This window comes from Sceloporus undulatus, chromosome 3 (genome assembly GCF_019175285.1).
Source record: "Sceloporus undulatus isolate JIND9_A2432 ecotype Alabama chromosome 3, SceUnd_v1.1, whole genome shotgun sequence".
Taxonomy (NCBI): domain Eukaryota; kingdom Metazoa; phylum Chordata; class Lepidosauria; order Squamata; family Phrynosomatidae; genus Sceloporus; species Sceloporus undulatus.
In genome coordinates this window covers 166,298,928-166,322,767 of record NC_056524.1, presented here as the reverse complement: position 1 = coordinate 166,322,767, position 23,840 = coordinate 166,298,928, and the positions used below count along the sequence as shown (strand labels likewise).

At 40.5% G+C, this 23,840-nt stretch overlaps 1 protein-coding gene across 4 annotated transcripts in view; it reads left to right on the top strand.

Moving 5' to 3' along the window:
- The window catches only part of JMJD1C (jumonji domain containing 1C), a 176,971-nt gene that overhangs the window by 22,832 nt on the left and 130,299 nt on the right, over positions 1–23,840 (top strand). The window lies entirely within an intron of this gene.

The following is a 23,840-nucleotide window of genomic DNA, read 5'->3' as shown; positions in this document are numbered from 1 at the left end:
CCCTCCCCAGAGAGAGATATAGGGGAGCCCTGACACTCCCCCCCCCCCCAGGCCCCACAGAGAAAGCAGTCTGGGTGTGTGTGTGTGTGTGTGTGGAATACACAAACACAGAGACACTATTCCTCTTTCCCTCCCCAGTAACGAAGGCTAGGCAGAGGGATAGATAGATAGAACAGCAGGCTTACTTTATCTGTTTTGTTCTCTGTATGTACAGCGCTGCCTAAACCTACAGCCCTATAGAAATAGAGCATCATAAGAAGAAGACTAATACTAGAAGTCATTGATTGGGCTTTATCTTCTCTCTCTCAATATAGGTTGTGTGTGTGTGTGTGTCAGAGAGAGAGAGTGTGTAGCACATCTGATGTGGAAAGCAGATAACAACCATCAATTGGGCTTCATTGTTGTTGTTTTTGTTCTCCCTTCCCTTTCTACGTTTTTATTCTCACACACACACTGAGTGAATGTGCGTATCTGTGGTTGACGTGGATCATGAAATGTAATAAAGAAATACACACACACAGACATATATATATATATTTGTTGTGTGTGTGTGTGTGTGTGTGTGTGTGGTTGACGTGGACCATGAAACGCAAAACAGAAAAGGACCGTGAGTACAGCCTCCTCCTCCTCCTCGGTTGCTGCCAACTGTTGGTGATTTACAGATGGGAGCTTTCAAAGGGGGAGGAAAAAGGAAAGGAGGGCTGTGAGGTCTCTTTCTTTCTCTCACGCACAAATCCTGCTTCCCCTTTGCTTAATATTAATGTAGGCAGTGTGTGTATGTGTGTGTGTGTGTGTGTGTGACTAGCATATCTGAAAGGGGAAGGCGGATAAAAGTCATCGATTGGGCTTTATTTATCTTCTCTGCCTCTTCCCCTCCTTTTTGGACCCATGCCTTATTTATCTCTCCCATTGCAAAACGCTGGGCTGTCATCTGGCAAATCTGGTGGGTGGTGATGGTGGCGGCTTTTTAAATGTCAAGGGCTGAACAACAGTCGCAGGCGGACTGGAAACCTCTTGCACACCATTTGCAAAGTCTGTGCTCTCTCTTCTTTTTTTCCTTTCCCGTGTTTCTGAATAGCGCTGGGTCCCTCCGGCTGCCAGTGTTTTCCTAAGGGGTGTTGGAAGGAGCATGGAGGGAAGGGAAAGCCAGCCAGGATTACATTCTGTGGAGAGGAGGAGGAGGAGGCGGGGAGGGAAGCACAGTCAGGATTTCCTTGGCCAGGAGCATGAATGCATCAGATGCAGATGGCACTCCAAGTCTCTGAAAAGATTTCACCTTCAGTTTGAATGCCCTTTTGTGCCGTCTGGCTATGAGATGCATAGAAAGATAGATTACTACTACGTTTTTGCAAATCTTCATATTTTGTGGGGCAATGTTTGTAAAAACAACAACCCCACGATTTCCAAAATCTGCTTCATTGCATTTCGTGATTGCTCTGCATAGGCTCCAATTGCTATTTTCCTGGTAAAGTATTGAAGAAGTTTCCCGTAACAAAGAAAGTGACAGTTATTTTCACAACTGAGACGTGGTTCACGGCCACCAGAACCCTGCTCTTGTTTTCAGAGTTTGCCTTGTGTGCCTCTTTGTCTTTCATAGGAAAAGTATTAATTTCATCTCTGATTTTCACACTTGATGCTGTCTTAAGACTTTGGACCATCTGCACTTCAGTGGAAATATGTTTGTTGCATTTCTGTGTACCGCTCAGACTTAATTAGTAGTCTATATTGGTTCTGACTTAGAATTGGAGGGGAAAATTCTCTTCTCCTTTTATTTATTATTAAGCAGTGAACAAGCAAGTGTTTAAAACAGCAAGAGAGGAAACGGTTCAAGAAGATCAGTTTAGTCGTACGATGGCTAAAATTCCACCCCGCAGTATGTAGGCCCCATTTCTTCAATGGTAGTGCAATCTCCTGTCCCAGTTACACAGAGGAGTGGAAGGTAAACTTGCTTAAGGGTGTGTTTATTCATAGTTATTTAAAATACGTTGAGAGAGTAGGGGATCATGGGAACATCACTTCCACAGAACCAGTGGGTTTCAGGAATACTTTTAAAAGGTCGTTTAAAAAATGGTTAAAAGAAATCCAGTGATATTACTGTAGGAACGGAGGAACGGAGCTGTTTCCCTGTTCCTCGTCTTACGGTGGGGTAGGGATCATGCGGCCTTCCAGATGTTGTTGATTATAAGTCTCAGCAGCCCTAGACTGCTTATCCAACTGTGAGGAATGGTGGGAGTTGAGGTCCAACAATATAGGGCTGCACCATTCCCCTCACTGTCGTCTGCTACGTCACATTTGCTGGGCCTTATTCCTGGGAAGTGTATATAGGATTGCAGCCAAAGTCTTCTTAAAATAATTTGAGCATTCTCACAGTCGTTCTGGCAAGGAACTGCTCATCCTCCAACTACACAGAAACTCCGCAAATCGCAAAGCAGTGGCTTGGGATGGAGAGAAAATGTCAAACTGTTAACCAATGGCAGGGTGGAGGATTCCTGAAAGAAAAAGACAGTAGTCTTAAGTGAGGAATACTGGAGGCTGAAATCCTGTATGGCAGTTATAAATGTGTAACCTGGAGTTATGCTCATGACTGTTATGTTTAGGGGACATGTGAAATTTCCCCAGTTACAAGCAGCAGCCTGTGGGATATAACTGGCTGATAGTCTTTCTCTCTCACACGCATACATCCTGCATCAGTGCTTTGCCACAGGGACCCTGTTTCTGGCTGTCATGCTAGCGATCACTCACAGAAGGAGGTGGAAATGGCAGCCAGCTGCTTCCCAGGCAACAGGGAAACAGATCTATGTCGACTGCAGTGGTTGCTGCCTGCTAAGCGGAGATGGTGGGAAGGAGATCAAGTAGGAACTCACTGCATAGCAACAACAGTGCTTATGTGACCATGCAGGATCCAAGCCTGAGTTTTTAATATTAAACAGGTGGAGTGGAATCAGGAATCAGGATCGTGCCATATCTTATTCAAGTTCTACCGTAAGAGAAGATGTCTAGCTGTTTCACAGCAAATAAACGTCTGCCTTTCTTGAAAAACAATTCTCAGTAGACCCTGAAAGCTCTGTGTGCTTTCTTGGTGATAAATACCTAGTGAGCTCCTCTCCTTGGGAATTACTTTAAAGAAAGCCTGAGTAGGATCATGCTTCCCAAATTGCTGCTCTTCTTGTATCAATAAATGATAAAGGATGAGGTAAAGAAAGCCTAACAATCCAAAGTCCACCATCTTTCTAACAGACTAAACTGAGAAGAATTTTGTTCTACTAAGGCTTTGGAATAGCAGTTACAATTCGCAGTCTTGTAGACAGAGTGAGAGAATTCTAGTCTGATGGCTGGAACATACTACAAGGGAGTTTCTTGGTCATTGCTGGCTTCCCTACTATTTGAGGGCTGCCATGGGTGGAGCATTTTACTAATCCTTCTAGGCTGCCATTCTTAGATTGCTTCTATGAATAGTTCCAAAGAATGATGGTACTCAGAGTAAAACTGAAATCTTGTGTGGGTAGGGCTTTAGTTCCTCTGTACAGTATTTGGATAGCAATTTAAACAAAACAACTGCCTGGTCTTGTCAGTTTCACTTGACTGGTCTTAAACTTCCTACAGATCAGAAGCATTAAAACCATCTGTGACTTTCTCTCCCTAAAACTGTTAGTTGCAAACCACTGTCTTGATATGTTCTTAGTTACCACAGTTTTATGCTGTAGTCCCAAGAGGCCACTTGAAATGTATTGTGGAATATTATAATTCAGGAAGTGAGTGTTAGTATTGCTCTTTTATTTATGAAAAACGGTATTTTCACTTCCTCCAATTTCTGGTATTTGTCAGTGGGAGACTGCAGTGCTATAACAAAGAGGATGCCCAACCAGCTGGCAGTGATTATTCCGCTGCTGGCATTGGCTGTCTGGAAAATGAATGTGTTGTCTTTGCATTGCACACAGCTTTCTTTGATCCAAAATTTGGAGTCCTTGGTTAGCTTCACTTGTATTTCAGCTTGCCTTATAAATTGTCCTAGAAACTTTCTGTAAGCGCAACATGCATAACCACCTAAATGCAGACATAATTCAGTGAACCTCTGGAGGCTATATTAGGTTTGTGCCAGAAAGTCATTTTGAAACATCTTTGAGGCAGATTTAAGCCTCTTGCTCCTCTTTGGCTCTTGTGGATTACAGACAATAGTTACTTTGGAAAAAACCCTCAGGGAGAAGCTTTGCTATGTCAGATGCAGCCTGGAGGGCATATTTTGTCTATCCTGGTGTAGATTATCATATTTTCTTAAAACAACAACAACACCCAGCCCATATCCAGTCATCTAAATCTTATGGTGCACTGTAGAATTGTGACTGGGAACATAATGAAGATTCTGCAGGGTTGTTGTTGTTAACAGCCCTCAGGTTGACCCTGTGTATGAGAGACATCTCCAAGACCCCCTCTCCTCCATTGCTTTGCTTAGGACAGTTCTGTAATTTTAGGCACGTGGGCTCCCTGGTTGAATCAGTCCATCTGGCGCGCTGTCTTCCTCTCTTTCTACTACCTCCATTTTACCTTGCATTAGTATCTTGTCTAATGACTTGTGCCTTTTCTTGATATGGCCAGAGTACGACAGCCTCAGTTTGATCATCTTGGTTTCTAGGGAGATATCAGGCTTGATCTGTTTTAAGATCCATTTGTTTGTCTTTTTGGCCTTCCATGGTATGCTCAGCACTCTTCTCCAGCAGCACATGTCAGATTAGTTGATTTTATTCTTACCTGCTTTCTTCACTGTCCAACTCTCACATCCGTATATGATGATGGGGAATATAATGGCTTGGACACATCTAACTTTAGTGTTCAGCTGTATATCTTGTCTCTTTAGGGTCTTTTCTAATTCTTTCATAGCTACTCTTCCTGTTCCTAGTGTTCATCTGATTTCTTGAGCATAGTTTCCATTCTGATGGTTTGATACAAGTTGTGAGAACGCTTTAACTATTTTGATTTCTTCATTGTCTAGATTGAATTTATGTAGTTTCTCCTTGGTCGCTATTTTTGTTTTCTTTATGCTCTGCATTAAGATTGCCTTTGCTCTTTCTTTTTTTACCTTTCTTAGTACAGTAATTGTTCCAAGACTGTGATGTTCTTTGCTAGATCGCTGATGTTTCACTCTTCCTCCTAAATCTAAATCTGCTCTTCTTATGATATCTGCATACAGTTTGAACAAAATAGGGTGTTAGAGTGCAGCCTTGCCACTTAGGAAACATTCTGTTTCACCGGGATTTCTACAGGATGCTTTTATGAAATTATGTCTGTGTTCAATGTCTGTATGTATACATTCAAGAGCATGCATTCAGATGTATTACTATTACTAGTATTAACCTAAAATATCCCATCTGTACTTCTGCTCAGTCAAATTATTGCATAATGTGCTGAAGTAACAAGTTAACAGTTGAAACTCAGACCTTCCAAGTGTCAACAAATGAGAGATTCCTGTTTATCTGCTCTGTTACTTATAAACTGCAGTTTGAGCCAGTCTCCAGATAACAAGCATTAGAGGCAGCGATGAAAACATACAGGAAAGCTATCTGTATTTTCAGAAAGAACCAGAATAATTTTAGTGGTAAACTGTATACTTTTGTATCGGACATCTGTGAAATAATTTTAAGTACTTTAAAAGAGTTTGTGAAGAATCTCATAGTAAGCCATTTTGAATTTGGGGAAATGCTTTGTATACCAACAAAATTTTAAAGTGTCATATGTAAATATTGTGTATGTGGGTATTTTGCTGTTTAAAAATTCTTCAGAAACCATTTCCACATTGTATTTTCTGAATATGTGTACATATATGTACAATCCATGTGAAGTGTGTGTGTGTGTTTCTTTTTTTTTAATTACCAAAATATCTTTTAAAACAGTTTGTTATGTCACAAGTTGCACATAGTAGATATCACCTGTCTCTGGCTATCATCAAGACTCCTGCCCTTGAGTCTGAAAAAACATTTTCTGTGTATGTCTGGAATTTAGTATCACAGGACACTGAAAAGGAGAGCAATCTCAGATATTCATTATCAAGAGAGGGTGAGTGGACAGATGTGCAAATGTATACAGAAACTAAACTTCAGACAGCAGTATGATCGAATGCAAAGAAACTTTGTAACATTTGGTGTCTGGTTAGCAATAACTGAAATGGTAATTTGCACATCAGGCTCTATTAGGCTCTTTATGGTTTGTGTTCTGAAATATTTCCCATTATATATGATGTTTAATAATAATAAAGAATTAATATGAGGTGTTAGGTGAACTCATCCAACATTTAAGATACCTCTTTGCTGCTTTGAATTGTTCTCAGAATGGCAACTTAGGATGTAAAGAACATTTGCATATTTTCTCATTTCCAATGAGAGAGGGATGTCCCAACACATTAAGATAACATGTTAACAAAATGGTCAACTGCTGTGAGATTTTTTCACATTTGGGGATTTATTTTTTAAGGAAAACCGTTTGTGGAAAACCCTTGTCCACCCCCCACCCTCTAAATGAATGTTGTTGCACAGAAAACATGTCTTAAAGCATACAAGAGCCCCCCCACCCCACCCCTTTTTTTTGCACACACATAGGATCACCCAGCAGGGAGAGAGTTATTGTAATACTTTAATTCCTGCATATGAGAATGAAATAATTGACAATCTGCATGCCTCTGCCAGCTACACTGAAGGGGGCTCCTTTTGGAAAGAGAAGACTTGTGTTAATGTAATTTAGATTTTCAGAGTTCCTCTTTAGTATGTTCGCAGCTGACACTTCAGTCCTATCACAGGAAACAGGCCAAGTGCCAGCTGAGCCAACACTAGGCTGGCTGACGCTGTGGTGATTTTAGTCCTCTGCCAGTCGGAAAGCCTGGACCTCAGCTGGCCTGAGTGGGAAAAATCACCAGGAAAATAAAGCCAGACTTCCCACGGTGTCCCTTGAAATTGTGATGATACTTAGCAGTCACTAGCCAGCAGCCACCCCAATTCCAGACACTACTCTGGGACACCCAGCCAAGGAGAGTCTATGCTGTATCACATAGAAATACTAATGAAAAATTGAAGGTACATGGAACAACCTAGGTATCATATGTGGTAATGCAGCCCAGTCAGCCCACTAGTATACACAATTACAACTCTCCTATCCTTCTGTATTAGATCCGACTTGAAGGTTGTACTTCATCAGCTGATTTCCTTATTGCCTAGAATGCCAAACTTCTTCCAGTCCATCCAGTGCAATACAGACCACATGGAGGTTGGCAAGCTCTCCTTCCTTTGTTGTTGTTGTGGTTGTTATTAACTGCTCTCGAGTCGATCTCGACCCATGGCAACCCTGTGGATAAGACATCTCCAAGAACCCATGCTCTTTACTGCCCTACTTGGCTCCTGTAAACTTGTGCCCATGACTTTAATAGAGTCCATCCATCTCGCTTGTGGCCTTCCTCTCTACATCCCTCCACCTTTCCTAGCAGTACTGTTTTTTTCCTATGAGTCACGCCTTCTCATGATGGGTCTGAACTATGACAGCCTCAGTTTTGTCATCTTGGTTTCCAGAGAGATTTCCGGCTTGATGTGCTCCAGGAATCGTCAGCACCTTTCTCCAGCACCACATCTCAAATGAATTTTCTCCCTATATTGTTTCATAACTGTCCAGCTCTCGTATCCATACGTGGTAATAGGGAATACAGTGGCTTGTATGATTCTAACTTTTGGGCTGAGTTCTGCATCTTTTCATTTTAGGATCTTTTCTAGTTCTTTCATTGCCGTCCTCCCCATTCTTAATCTTCTTGTGATTTCCTGGCTGTAGTCCCTGTTCCTATCAATGTTTGAGCTCAGATATGAAAATTCTTGTACTATTTCTTTTTCCTCATTGTCTAGGTTGAATTTGTGCAAATTCTCTGTGGTTATTATTATTATTTTCTTTTATGTTCAACAGTATGCCTGTACATATTTCGTCAAATATTTTGGAATCTCATGGAAAGTGATACCTTTGTGGAAGGGTGGGAGGGCAACAGTATTAGATGCATGGCCTACGTATCATGATCTGTCCTCTCCCCATATGAGCTAAAATGTCAAAGCTCGTGGTGGTATGTGCAGTGCTGCATAATATGGCACTGGAGTGTCCAGTTCTCCTTGATGTGGAAGTTGTCATCATTGAGGACTACACACTACGCCATATTGATAGGAGGAAATGAAACATGACCAGGATGCTTGATAGAAGACTATCGTGGTTCTGTTTACTGTAGACCCTGAGTGGCTACAACTATAATCTGCCTCACAGTCTGAACCACAGAGCACTCTTGCTTTGAATGGTTGCTCTCTGGATCTCACTTCCCAGTATCCTCAAGGTGGTGGCCTTTTTGATACTGTATTCTGGAAATTGTAGGCAAACAGTATCTTTCACAACCTCTACCTCTCAGTCATAAACAAATTGCAGGGACTTTTCACCTTCCCATGCAGTTCCAGAAAGTGTCCTCAGTTCTGTTCCCTTCTGGATCATGATTGTGGTCCAGGCTTCACTCCTTCCTTCCTTTTGCAGCCCTTTTTGAAGCTTGACTGGAGCTGTTTGGTTTGGCCTCTCTGACTCAGACTCAACAATTGAATGGGAGTCAGGCTTGTCCCTTCCCAGTTCTCTCCTCCCCCCCCCCCCCCCCCCCCCCCCCCCCACTGCCCAATAGCATATTTGGGGCTGAGACTTGGACCTTCTTACCCTCTTCATTTAGAACAGGCCTGCATAACATATGGCCCAGGGGCCATATGTAGCCTGCCAAAGGATTTTGGGCAGCCTGCGAGGAATTACTTCAAGGCTCCTCCACTGCTTGGTTCTGGGCAGAGGAGGAGGAGAGGGCCATGTGGAGGAGGAAGGGCGAATGTTTGTGCTGCAAGGCTCCTCTGCCTCTTGGTCTTCTCCTGAGGAGAAGTCCGGGCAGAGGAGGAGGAAGATGGAATATTAATAATAATAAATAAATTAATAATTAATTAATTAATCAGTTAATATTGAATTAAAACCTATTTGCAGTCCAAAGAAGTTTAGCCTATTTTAATTTTGGCCCCTACCTACTGCCAGGTTGTGCAGGTCTGATTTGGAACATGATTCGGAGCAGGCCCTTTGACTCTCCCTCAAATCTCTCAGATGAAACAAATAAATATGATCCAGTTCTGTGTTTTCTCTTATTGAGCAAGCAAATGGTCAATGATTCTGCAGTCAGGTATCTAGGAAACAGCATGCCTGGTTGGCAGCATCTCTTAGTAATGGTTCTCCTTTAGCATGGACAAAGATCAGACAGATAGCAGAGGGGCATGTGCAGAGTAACTTTGTAACAAAGCTGTCTGACCAGGGCATTGCAGGGATAGAGGAGTACTAACAATAATTCAAGCTCTGAAAAGGGCACAGCCAGTAAACAGTGATCCCTTAAGGCAAGGCTAGTGGGACTGAAAGTAGCATCTGTAAAGAATCTGTCTGTGATGAAAAAAGACAGAAGAAGAGGTAAAAAAACAGTTACATTATTGGTGAAATTGGTATTGATAATCATCCTTTGCATCTTTAAAATGGATACCCTAATGGTACCAAATCCCATCTGCTCTTGGAAACTAAGCATGGTCAGCCCTGCTTACTTTTTGGATGAGAGACTATCAATGAATCTCAGCTTTTGTAGGCTGTATTTCAGAGAAAGGAATTGGCAAATCACCTCTGAGTATTCCTTGCCTAAGAAAACCCATATGAAATCCATGGGGTCACCATAGGTCAACAGGCAACTTGAAGAAATATGCATACACACATTCTCAGGTGGGGGGAGGCAGACTGCCAAGGAGGGTGTGAACTGACCTGTCCCGTTGTCCTTATAGTTGCTTTGAGGCCCTTTGGGGGTACAGGGCTCACCTTTTTCAGGGTAAACTCACTATTCCTAAAAATAGTTTGGTAAGTAACTCTGTTACTTGGCTCAGCTACTCCAGAACACTGCTGAAAGGAGATGAATGTTAACTGTAAATGAAAGACCAAAGTAATACTCTGTCCTGTTGTCACTTACTGAAGTACTGTGTCTGTCCCTACCTTTGTAGGTTTGGGGCCTTGTCTGCAAGGATGGTGTGCAAGAGCTGTGAAATGTTAGTGCACAATCATACACCCGCAACAAATACATGAAGAAAGGACCCAAAACAAAACATCTTCAACATTGCAGTTACAACATCTTCCTCCATTTTACTTAATTGACTTCTTGGTTAGAGGCTGCAAGTCCTTGGTTTCCAGGTAGATGTATGTTCCTGGCAGCTGCATTTTTGTGTGTGTTCAACTGGTAGGGATTCTAGGCAGGGAGATGTTGGAAGAGGGGAGTTTCCTTGTGTGTTTTGAAAAGCTTTTTAAAAATTTTTTGTTATTGCTGCAAAATATCCCTCTGGATGTCTTCTGGTGCCCTGTGGTGTGCTAAGTGGCATTTCCCATTATATGCCATCACCAGAGTGTTCCCATATTTGCATGCTAAGTGTGATGTCCTGGTGCCAGAGAGATAAAGAGCCGTGCTGTATGGTCTGCCATGTGAATAAGGACCTACTTGAAGGGTTTGTATTGTGGTAGCTGCATTCTATGAGGGACTGGTGTTTTGTACTCCATCTCAGTCCTTTCAGAATGGATGTGGGCTCAGCAGGTAGATTGAGATCTGTGATTTTTAATCTTGTGATGGTGGTGGTGGTGGGGAGTGTTGTTGTTTTCCATGTTTTACAAACTTGGTACTACCATGATCCTAGCCTAATTTTGTACCAACACAGTGGCTGTGTCTTAGCTGAGCAAGGTTTGGATGTGACATAACCTGCTTCTTCCCTTTCTAAGCCCCTTTTTTGGCTCTGTTGCTAGCTGATCTCAGCACTTCTGTAGGCTGTTCTCAGCATTTGTGCTGGCTGATCACTTAGCCAGCTGACCTGGTATCAGCCAGTACAAAGGAGTAATGCCAGCATAAGGACTGGCCTAAAGCAAGTTTAGTTGGGACAAGTGCCTTGGGCCTCATCCTAACCCACTCCAGTCAGCCTGTCTTTGTGTTAGGATTTCATTGTGGTTATACTATATAAGACGTGGTTGTGAATTTGAGCTCATTGATGGATATTCTTCACTTTTATGTATAACATTTGGTAACTCTTTGTTGTTTATAGCTTTGGATGATTTTGTATTCAGCCAGTGAATCCACAAAGGGCCCCACTTTTAGTTTATTATACAGTGGTACCCCGGGATACGAAAGCACCGCCTTACGAAATTTCCGGGTTACGAAAAAAATCAATAGGAAAAAACTGTTCTGGGTTACGAAGGTTATTTCGGGTTACGAAAAATTTTTTGGTGCTTTTCGGCGCTATTTCTCACGAAATCGCGGCTTTTCCCCATTAGCGCCTATGGCTTTTTCGGCTTACGAAGGATTTCGGGTTACGAACGTGGCGGCGGAACGAATTATTTTCGTAACCCGGGGTACCACTGTACTTTAAAGGATCTCCCACCCCCAGTTTCATAGTCAGAAAATCCTCAGTAACAACTTAAATATAGTCTTAAATAAAAACAGTCCATGCCTTTAGGCTTACAATCTTAACAATTTTTTTTGTTTCCATTCAAACAATTCAAACACATATCCTACTGTTAAGATCTTGTTTTGATGCTACAGGTTAGACTAGGTAAATATGAAGTTCTTTTGTATGATTCTGTCAACAGTCTGCTTCTTGATTAGTTCTTTTGCTTCTGACTTAGGTCCAAAACACACTGCAGAAATAGTCCACTTTGAGACCGCTTTAGCTGCCCTGCCTCAATCTGGGAAATTCTGTGAACTGTTGGCTCCATCTCTGCTGTAATGTACATAAATGCCATGTCTCCATGCTATGAAATCCTGGATTTTCCAGTTTTGTGAAGCATTTAGCCTTCTTTGTCAGAGTGAGTTCTAGTGCCAACATCAACTACAATTCTCAGGATTCCCTAGCACTGAGCCCAGACAGTTAAAGCAGTCTCAAACTGGAATACTTCTGCAGTGTGTTTAAGATCAGAGAACTCTGATGCCACAATAAACTACAATTCCCAGGATTACCCAGCACTGAGCCAGGGCAGTTGTTAAAGTGGTCTGAAAGTGGGTCATTTCTTCAGTGTGTTTAGGACCTTAGTCTTCTCAGGGTGTTGAGGTGTGTGCATAAGCTCAATGTAAAAAAGTGTCTCAGCTGTTCTTGGCATGCAGAGCCATGCCTCTCCAAAATTTATATAAACTAACATACATTATAATAATAGGCCAAACATGCACGTTGGCACACAGTGTATATGTAATATTAATGGTTGTGCCATGATTTCCATTATTTGATGTATGAATATTGTTTGAAGACAGGGAAAGAGCAAAATTGGATCTGGAAAATAATGTGTGCCTTATACTATCCTGAGAAGTGCCAGCTATGGTCTAAAAATGTTGTTTTGCTTGATTGTGTTCCCCATCAACCAGTGAATCATCCATTAGTATCTGCTTGGAAGAGAGAGACATTTACAGAGATATATATGCTTCACTTTTGCACCAACCTGTTTCTCCTTGTGTCTTGTTTCAATGTGTGATTGGGAGACAAGTAGCCATTCCATAATGCCTCTAGAACATCTAGAAACACCTCGTTCCTAAACTTATATATTCACTAAATTGGAAAGAAGATACTGCATCTCATCTAAACTTCCAATTACTGTTATATGTCCTGTTTGGAGAGAGAGAGAAAGAGAAGGTCCAGTAGAGTAGATTCCAGAAGGTTGGTTGCTATTTTCCTCCCCTTTTCAAATTAATGAGGGTAGGTATTAGTTCTGGAAAATACTTACTATGTTAAACTGCAAATGCTTTTTTTCTTTTATTTCCCGTTACGATACATTCATAGTTTGTATTTGCCTATTGTCAGTACACTAATTCTCATCCCTATTGATAGCTGGATGTTAAATTCTGACAACTCTGCTAAATTTACACACTTGTCTTTTACCCTTTGTAGAACAGATGCAGATTCTTAAGAAAGCAACCAAACACATGCACTTTTATATTGTTGAACTGAGTGGCTACAAAGTAGAATAATGAAAAATAGAATTAAAAATAGATTATTTTTAAGAAATGGAAAGCAGGTGGTTACTACTTGTATTTAGCTGCTTGAAAACAAACACTTTTAGTATCACCCTCTTTGGTGGCTGACTTCCTTCCTTCACTGCGATGTGCTTTGTGAGGAAGAAGTATGATCAGCACCAGATAACAAAGATCACTCATTTTAAAAAAATTGACTTTTTGACTGCTTTATTAATGGACATAAGATAATTATAGAAAATATTAACATCTAATTTAGCAGGCGTAATATTTCTACTTCTGATTTAGTAGCTACCCTAGAAGCCATTATTTGCTCATGATTTTTAAGATCATCTTAAAGTGTCACAGTCATATCCTAAAAAATATGAAGATTGTTCCTACATCGGGAACAAGTTAGATTGGTGGATAAGCATATTAGCCATCTACCCTGCTTGCAGGATTGCCTTGTCATGAATGCAGTCTCAGGCGTGACTAGTTTTTGGAAAAAGTTATTTGAAAGGTCACCTTTACCCACTCAGCCCTGCCTTTTCAGGGACATTTCTCAAATGCTTTCCATTAGGTTGCTATACAGAGGATATAGAGCTTTCTTGGTGATAGCCCCCAAATTGTGGAACTTCCTTCCTATGACTTGCATTTTGCGCCTTCTTTATAGACAAAGGCAGGTTGAAGACCTTCCTCTTCAACAGTGCCTTTGAGCTGTGATTATGATTAATTTTACATCTTCATATACACATGAGCAGCTTCTCACATATCCTGTATGGCAAATTTTATCTTTGGCTTTTTGATTTTCCACTTGATTATAAATTGCTTTATTGAGGGTATTGCTCCAAAAAAGCAACTAAGGCCCGGTATAGACCCCCCACTTTGTGGAGGCCTGGGGTCAAAATGAGCACTCAGGAGAGCGTAGCGTCCACATGCTCTGTGCTCTACCAGTGCCATTTTGGCATGCGTGTGTTCGTGCCTTGTGTACTGGGTCCAAACAGGGCGGCGCACAAGAGACGTCACTACGCCGCTCCAGGACACCAATGCACCTTGGCAGTGGTGCGGAAAGGAGCTGTGTTTTACAGCTCCTTTTTGGAGCAGATCCATGGCAGAAAGGGGTGACATCTTGCCATCCCTTCCTGCCCGTCTGTACAGGGCCTAAAATACTTACTTAAATACTTGCCGTCATCTGCACCACACCATTATGGATTTTAGTATTTTAGAAGACAGATTGAAAGATAATTGTTACACTCCTGAGGCACTCTGTTCCACCATGATGATTTGGGGGCACCTGACTAGATTATCAGATGTATAAAAGAGACTGAGGCGGGTTACAGACCGCCAAAAAATACGTAGTGACTACGTATTAGGGTTAGGAAGGTACGGTGCTTCCGCACCCCCCTAACCCTAATACATAGTCACTACGTATTTTTCGGCGGCGGCCGTTCCATACGGCCGCCACCATGTTTACATCTTGGACGCATAGCGTCCAGACGTGTCGCGGCGCCTATGATGTCACGAGTGCACCAGCAGCGCCTCGCGGCGTCATAGTTGCACCGCGGAAAGAAGCTCCATTTTGGAGCTTCTTTTTTGCTTCGTAACGGAGCCACACGGTTTGGCTGCAGCGGCTCCCTCATGAAGCAAACAGCGGCAGTGGCGGCAGATCACCGCAAAGCGGTGGTTTATAACCCGCCTGAGTCACTTCTAGATGTGTGTCAGTTGTTTTGAGATTGTGAATATCTCATGGAGACTTTGATTTCATAACCTTTCATGAAAACTTTATTGGAGGACAGAATATAATACACTGCTACCTCGGGTTACGAAATTAATTCGTTCCGCCATTCCCTTCGTAACCCGAAAATTTCGCAACCCGAAAAGGCTTTCCGTTAGCGCTGGAAAGCCTATAGCCGCGCTTCGCATTTGAATTTCGCGCCAAAATGAATTTCGTAACCCGAAAAATAGTTCGTAACCCGGAACAGTTTTTTCCAATCCAACTTTTTCGTATCCCGGAAATTTCGTAACGCGATCATTTCGTATCCCGAGGCACCAGTGTATATATAATACTATGTCATAATGTAAATACTTAAGATGAATGTAATTATATTATGCTGAATGATAGAGTTGCGTACTCAGAGGATATTTAGCAGCTATACCAAGTACATTAGACAAAAGCCTGAGGAAAAATAAAGAGAGGTGAGAAAATGCTCGTGGAATAAGGGTGCTTGAATGAAAGGGAGTACATTGGGAATGTAGTCCAAAAGGGGAAGTTGAAGACTGATCTACATATACATATTGCAGAGAATCATAATTAGTTTTTTGATTCTCATGGTGCATATGTGTAGTTCACAAAAGGTATAGAGAACATGATGTGTGCATGTAACATGTAGACTTATGCCTACTTTCTTTAGAACATGCAAAACATAGTGAACAAAGCCCTGTTGGGAAAAGATTCCTGAGTCAAAGAGAAGTAGAGGAGGTATGGAATGCAGCACATGAGACTCATGTGGAAGGAGTATTAGGAAGATTAGAAATGGCTTTAATAATAGAAATAGAGTGGGCAAGTTAGGGAATTTCAGAAGATGGAGAAAACTCTAAGCCAGGAATGCTGAAGTGGTACTATAGAGTGTGGGAGGATCTAAATTTCACACGCATATAGGAATTCACTATGATTTTTTTTTAAAAAGAAAATGTTTGCAACATTTTTAAATTATTTTTTTCTGGCAAAACCTCATAGTGAATGTGATGCGAGGTAGTCTGTGTAGGATTGTTTTGTAGTAAATAGGCTGTGTTTGTTGATATAGGTAAGAACTGGATTTTTTTGCTTGACCATAAAGAACAGAAGATACAGCATTACAAAAAGAATTATCATTTTGGCTGACAGCTGCCACCAACTACCAGTCCAGTATTATTTTTAATGCAGAAAGACATAGAGTGGTGTTGTAGGGAGGACAACAGAGGCAGCAGGGTGCCAATAGTAGCACAATACTTACCTCCTCCTTGATGAAGGAATGATGTCAGCTGGCATTGGCTAAAGTGAAGAGAGTGAGGTGCAGGGGAGATTTAAAGAGAGGGAAAGGCCAAGGAAAGGGGGAGAGCTAAAGAAGCTATCAAGGAAAGTATTAGAGAGATAGAGACACAGAGAATAGAGATAGAGCCAGGAGACAAGAGGATAAGGAGGAAAGAGGTGTGGAAAGAGGAAGAAATAAATAGGGGAGGCATACAGGGAGATGACAGTGCAGGGGAGTGGTAGAGGAAGGACGAGGTAGAGAGGGCACTGAAGGAGGTATGTAATAGTGCAGCTTCAAGAAGGGTGAGGGACTGAATTACACACTGACATAGGTTTGAGGAAGGACTGCTGGCCCACAGAGCAACCGCCAAGAGGAGGAAAGTCTGGGCAAGAATTAGAGTTTGTAGGCCTCCAAAGAGTGGAAGGATCAGTGAGAATGGCAACAATTCCTTGTCCTCTACTATGTTTCCTCCGACTGTAGAGGTAGCTGCCCAAATTGTAGGGCAAATGTTTTGAGGAGGGAGGAGAGACTGATGCCTCTGGCAATAATTTTATAGGTGAAAAAGTTGGAGCAGGGGTACCCATACGAGCAAGAATGGCAACATGAAGAAAACAAAATTTGGAAATGCTTTGGCTTGTAAAGTGGAAAAGTTTACTTGTCTTTACCACACCTAAGGAAGCATGCTGGGAGATTTGTTCCAGAAACCCACCCATGGAATTAAAGTGGTGAAGAATAAACTTAATTACAGATCCTACAATGTAATGCTCCAATAATTATGGAACAAAAGGTAGGAGATCTGTCCCTGCTAGGGATTGCAGAGGGCCCTGGCACAGAATTTTGAGTGATAACTGCTTACAAAGTTCAGTGAAAGTTATTTTTAAGTCTTAAATGAACAATTGCCCAAACTTACCAGATTTGTATTTTTAGAAGCATAATTTCAGCTTCTCCTTTGCAATCAAATATTTGTGTTTGCTTTAAATATTGTAGTACAAATGAGAGTCTGTAATGTAAAGCACAGATAGATTTTTCAACTGCACCATTACCTCTTTTACTTAAACTTCCAGGCTTTGGGAACTGCATCCACTTACCTCCCCTGTAAACAAACCTAGAACACGTTCTGTTACATGTGTGTGTGTATATGTGTGCCTTCAAGTCGCCTGTGGACTTATGCCAAGCCCATTATTTTCATAGATTTTTTTTAAGCAAGAATACTCAGAGGTGGTTTTTGTCATTTCCTTCCTCTGAAATACAGCACCTGGGATTCATTGGCAGTCTCCCATCCAAGTACTTATCTAGGGCTAACCCTGCTTAGCTTCCACAGTCTGATGCCTTTTGGGTATTTAGGTTCCTGTTGCATGGAGTATACTTTAGGGTTATTGAGCATTCTGCCACTTACAGCCTGGAGTTGTAGGTTACAGGAAAGACTGACAATGATAGGCAGAGACTTTCTGTCAGAGAAGTTTGTCTGTTATTGACCTTCTCTCTGAAGAATTCCAAGATTCCTTTGTTTAGAATAGTTTCAAAATCACAATACTGGAGGATTATCTGAATCAGTTTTGATGAAGTATCCAAGTCTGAGGTTGAGATGATGCTTGTATTCACAATTTTTTGGGCAGATGCAGATTCTCCACTTACTTGAACTACTCTGGCATTTTGAAATGGTCACAAACAGAAAAGTTATCTGTAGGATATGGAAGACACTGTAGATATTTCCTGCTGCTTTTGGAGCATACTTGGCCACATTTAGTGGATGTTGTAGCCCTTCAAATTTTGGCATATTTTGGCTGTCTGTCATTCTTAATAGATAGGTTTAGTATTTTTGTTAGCCTTTATTGGCAGACATTTGAGTATGGAAAAGAGAGGGAAGCTATCTTAACACTTGTCAAATGTTGTAGGTGTCTCTTTCCAGGAGGTGGTCCTGTTAATGATGCCTCTAATTATTATTATTATTATTATTATTATTATTATTATTATTATTATTATTATTAGTTTCCTGCTTCTCCCTGTATTGGATTGAAGCGGGTAACAGCAAACAAGAACAATAAAATCAAACATGAGTATCAGTAGATAAAAGCATAACAGGACATATTAGATCCTAGTTCTCCTATCTCCCTCCCACCCTAAAATACCATTTTAAAAAATTCCCAATAAAATGGTTAATCAAATAGATCAGGATCAAAGTCCGGTGGGTACAGCTAAACAAATGGAGAGTGAAAAATTCTGAGGAGATCAGTTTGGGAAGGCCTGCCGGAAAAGATCCGCTTTTATTGCCTTCTTAAAGGCCTTCTTAAATGATATTATATGGCGGATCTCATCCGGCAGGTCATTCCAGATTTTTGGAGCGGCAACAGAGAACGTCCTCTGGGAAGTTGTCTTCAGTCTAGTTCTCTCTAACTGCAGTAGGTTCTTCCCAGAGGACCTGAGAGTGTGGGAAGGATTGTATGGGAGGAGGTGTTGCCTCAGGTAAGCTGGGCCCAAGCCATATAGGGCTTTATAGGTAATAATAGTGTTCATAGCAATAGGTTGTTAATTTTAGATTAGTAAATAAAACAATATACTCTTTGTGAGAATGTCTTATCAGATTATAGGTGATTTGGAAGTAGAGCCTATCCATTCAGGGCTAGAAAGAAGAAAGAGTATGTTACCTCACAGAAGACCTAGTATGTTCAGTGGTAGTTAATAGTGAAAAACCTTCCTTGAATTGGCTGTAATTTTCAGTCAGTACAGGGGTACCCCGGGTTACGAATGTAATTCGTTCCGCGGCGCCATTCGTAACCCGAAAGATTTCGCTACCCGAAAAAGCCATAGCCGCTAGCGCTGAAAGCCGCGATTTGGTGTGAAAAAGCGCCGAAAAGCACCAAAATTTTTTTCGTAAGCCGGAAAAAAAAACGTAACCCGAAACAGTTTTTTCCTATTTATTTTTTTCGTATCCCGGAAATTTCGTAACACGGTGATTTCGTATCCCGGGGTACCACTGTAATGCTGGTAACACTGCTCAAGTGTTGTTTTTTAAAATAATGTCTTATTGCTTTTTTTTGGTCTTAAGAAAACAAAAATATCCTGTTGACATATTATTGACTTATGATTGCAAATACAGTACAGAAAGCCTTAATTCAAGAAGGATGAAGTGCATCCTGTGAAGCACCATTCCCTTTAATTTAAGTGGGGCTTCTGAAACAATAATTCTTGATAAATCACCTCTTTTTGTCTGTTGAAATTATTAACTACAATCTTGAGAGATGGTTCTTCCCCCCGCCCCCCCCTTATCCTTCCCTTTCCATTCTTTTAATTAGGTGGGTAGCAAATACAAAGTACAACCAAAGATAAAGCCAATTCAGATGAAATGCATATATGTTCTAAAAGTAATTTTGGAGAAATAAATGAAAATCCTTAGTTTTTGTACTAAAAAAAAGTGCAAAGCATTATTATACAGAGAATATCTTGTTGTTTCCCAAGACGTAATCCTATGAGAGGACTGTCTTTGTTTTAAGCATAATTTGAAAGAAACGTTACTGTTGGTGATTAAATATTAACATATGTATGTATTTATGTATACGCCTCCATAAATGTATAAAATTTAGTACGTAATTTTAAAATTCTCAATGTGATGACAGAAATATAATACAATATAGCTCTTTGCTGTATCAGGAGGTCACTTCAAATTAGATTATTATTTTGCCACTGTAATACTTCAGAGTATTCAGTGCATTTGTTGCATGACTCTGTCCAAAAACAAACACATGACCAAACATATGACTGAGAAAGAGATTCCGTCGTGTATTGTTTTGAGACATGATTAAAAATATATGTACACATGTTTCCAATATTCTTTAATGTACCAGGACATTTGTAGCCTGCCTTTGTGCTACAAGGTCTGCAAGGGGTTTTACAGTCTAAAATAAACATCTGCTTTAACCTCAAAAAGCAACAAAATGCAAAGCAGATACTGGGTGATGAATGGGAAAGTTCTGATAAGAGAATGTGGTTCTTCAGCTATGCTGATCCCAGATGATTTATTTTTTCAAAACTAGCACTTTGAACTGTACCTAGAGGCAGCTACTGAAGATTTCAGGACTGTTTACCTATATTCTGAATCAGTTGAAGTTTCAGTTGTTTAGAAGCAATACTGCACATACAGCAGCGAGGAAGACCAAACTCGGTGTTGCCAAACAGATAACTCCCAAGACATGATGCAGCTGGCAGACTGACAAAATCCAACAGATGCTTCTTTAATCCCCACTGCTCTCCCTTTTTGCCATAGACAGCATTAATGTATCTGAAGCCCTGGATACAAAATCCGTGGATGCTCAAGTCCCATGAAATACAACGTCATAGTAAAATGGTGTCCCTTATTAAAAATGGCATAATCAAAGTTTGCTTTTTGGAGTTTGTTTTTTAAAAAAACATTTCCAAGCTGTAGATGCTTGAATCCGTGGGGGGGGGGGAATCTGTGGATGCGTAGGGCTGACTGTAGCATCTTATGGTGTGTATCTCTTTTTTAAGGGAAATGTGCTCCTACATTGGAGAAACCTACTATATGTACTCACATATAAGTCTAGAAATTTAAGTCAAAAAATTAACCCAAGAAATGTGGGTTGACATCCACAGGTCAGTGTCAGTATTGTACCTTAACTTTTATCAAAAAAGGAACAATGTCCTTCTTTGAATAGAATAGGAAAAGGTAAGAGCTTTATCTATTCTGGGAAAGCTTAAAAGAAACACTGGCCCCCTTTACTCTCCCCGCCATGGTGCCCCATCTGGCCTTTTTGAATGCTTGGGCAAGAAAATCACGACAGTGGTAGTTCTTTAATGCTTTTCTTTACTGTGAGAATAGAGAGCAGCCATAAATTTAGTTGGACTTGAATTCCATTCTATTTTCATCTAATTCCATTTCAGTCTGGTTTATGAATTGGTTTTGGAACTGAAATTGCCTTGGTTGTGCTGATAAGTAACTTGGAGAGGGAAAATGGGAATGTGGTAGAGTAGAATCTTCTGAATTTCTTCGTAGGCCAACAGTATATGTTGCCCATTAAGGTTGAAATGAATAAATACTACCCTGCTTGGCCACTTCTTGAAAAGGAGATTTATACTCATTAGATAGTTGGTACAAACATTGGGCCCCCCCCCCCCCTTTTCTTTCTTTCCTTCCTTCCTTCCTTCCTTTTTTTTGAGGAACCACATAACAATTGTCCATATCAGGCTGACCAACATCAATTTTTTTCTCTACCGGGCATTCATTTTCTTCTGTACCAGTGGGCATTCACATTCCCAAAGATGTTACAAGTCAAGAACAAAAGGTCAACCAAAGTTGGCCCTATCTCTCCAAACACCTTATCGACATTTTTAGACAGCACTAACCAATCCAAGGAGTTGTGAAAAGGAAAGTGTGTGTGCATGATTGGGCCTATTTGGTGGTTAGTATTGCATCCAAAGTAGCATCCAGAATGAAACACAAACAATATTCTTGCAAAGTGCTTAGCTAGCAACCATGGCAGAATGTAAAAGCTTTGTTCCAATCATTATTCTGTTGACTTAAAGCAGATCACTTACCACTTTAAACAGTTGTAATGATTAGCACTGCATAGATAGAAGATCAGTAGAAAAATAAATTTTCATTGTTGCCTTCATACCCATGTAGGATGCTCTGAAGTTGAGTATAGTCTCTGTTTCTTTCTCTGCATCTTTTTGTTCTCATTTGTATTCTAGTTTTTACTTCTGCTGCTTCATTGGCCTAATCTCATCATTATATCAGGAGCTGAGTGCTAATAAGTAAAATTGGCTCAACACAGTCATATCCATCACCTGGGCCATCTCAACATTTCAGAGATGCCCAGTAGCTAATTCTCTTCTACATGATTCAAACTATGAGATTGATTTCTTACTTTTGTTTTCTTTAGTATGTGTACTTCATTTTTTAAACTCGATTGGTTTTGCCAGTTCCTTCCTCTTTAAGCATAGTTGGTTTTGTTGTTGTTGTTTTGTCTTGCATGTAAGTTTTCCTAGAATGTGAGAAGTAACTCTAGTTCAGTCAGGTTTAACTTCTAAAAGTATTTTTCATTTACAGTTTAATTTGGAACATTGGATAAGCAGGTATTGTGTGAGAACTTGAATCCAAAGAGCTATTATATATTAACAAGACCTATACAGCATGCTGTTTCAAATATTGTTGTCGAATAACAATCCCGTAGTGGTCTGAAAGGGATCGTGGTGCTAAACCAAATGCACCAATGGTTACCAAAAACATGGGATTTGAAATGAAAAACTTGATTAGATCAATTTAAATTTTAATAGTTAATCATTTAAATTTCTCCAGCCTTATTCTTATATATAGGTTTAGTCCTGTTATTGGATAACCCGCAGCCTATGATGGATGATCTCTTCTGAAATTGGTAATCCTTGCCATTTGTCTAATATTATCAGTACAGTGTTTGAACCTGATGGTGATTATAATAATAATAATAATAATAATAATAATAATAATAATAATAATTTGTTTTATTTATATACCGCTATTCCAAAGATCATAGCGGTGAACAGCAAGTAAGCTAATTAGCAAGTAAGCTCATTTGCCCCCCACAGTCTGGGTACTCATTTTAGCGACCTCCTCGGAAGGATGCAAGCCTGAGTCGAGCTTGGGCCCTTTTGCTGGTCTTGAACTCGCAACCTTGTGGTTTTGAGTGAATGGCTGCAGTACAGGCATTTAACCATTGCGCCACCAGGGCTCCATATTATTCTGCAGGAACCTCAGGATATAATGAATTAGAGAATTTTTAATGTTGTAAACCATATATACTCTGTGTGTGAGAGTGCGGTTCAACTAATCCAGTGTGGTTTAGTTGTTTCAGTATTCGACTAGGACTTAGGGACAGCTGCATTTGAATCCCTGCTCAGCCAGGGGAAAATGCCAGTTTCTCACATTACATAGTTTTAAAGTTTCTAACAAATTAATTAGGACCATCAGATTATGACTGAACTGGTTATGAGGGAAAGCATTTTGTAGTGTCAAGAGGACCAGTGGTTTGTTTGCCTTCTTCATTTTCTACCTAAAATAATTTGTGTTCTTGTAAGTAATAGGCTGGGGGGTGGAAATGAACCATTGATGCAATAGCCGTCCATGTTGAAAATTGGAAGAGAAAGCTCTGTAGAATGAGTGTTAATTTATTTTTAAAACAGTGATGGTTTTTCAAAGTGAGGATGGAAAGTATGTTGGCTGACTGAAAACCATTTAAGTGGTTTGTGGATGTTGGATTTTTCAGCCTGTTTACAGTAGAGCTTTGTATATAGAGTGGCTTATTAAAGCAGAAATTTGAATGGCATGCTATCTTCTGTACCCTTTTGTTTTGGAGGCAGCAGTTACATCACTGAGCACAATATCAGCTCAAGCTGTGGCATACAATTAAAAAAAGTGAAAGGGAGCTGGAACTGCCAGGCTCTGGGATGACAGACAATGCATAATCCTAACTTTAGTCCTTTGAGGCAGAAATAATTTCCTTCTAGATTCTCATTCTGATACTTTGATCCTGTGCTTGGGGTAGGCCTGTGTGGAATCCACCCATTGTATGGGTGGATACTGGAGTGAAAATCACTAGAGGCTGGTATAGATGAGTAAAATATATTTTAAAAACCTGATGGGAATCAATGGAGAAATTCTAGTGACTGGCCTTTCTCTTCACCACTCTAGCTACATAGGACCCTGATTTACTGAGCAGCAAATCATAGTAGTAAAAGCATATAAATTAATATTATAGGAACAGTTTGTTCAAGGTGTATGAGGGCTATATTATTCTTTTTCTGTGTTTATAGAA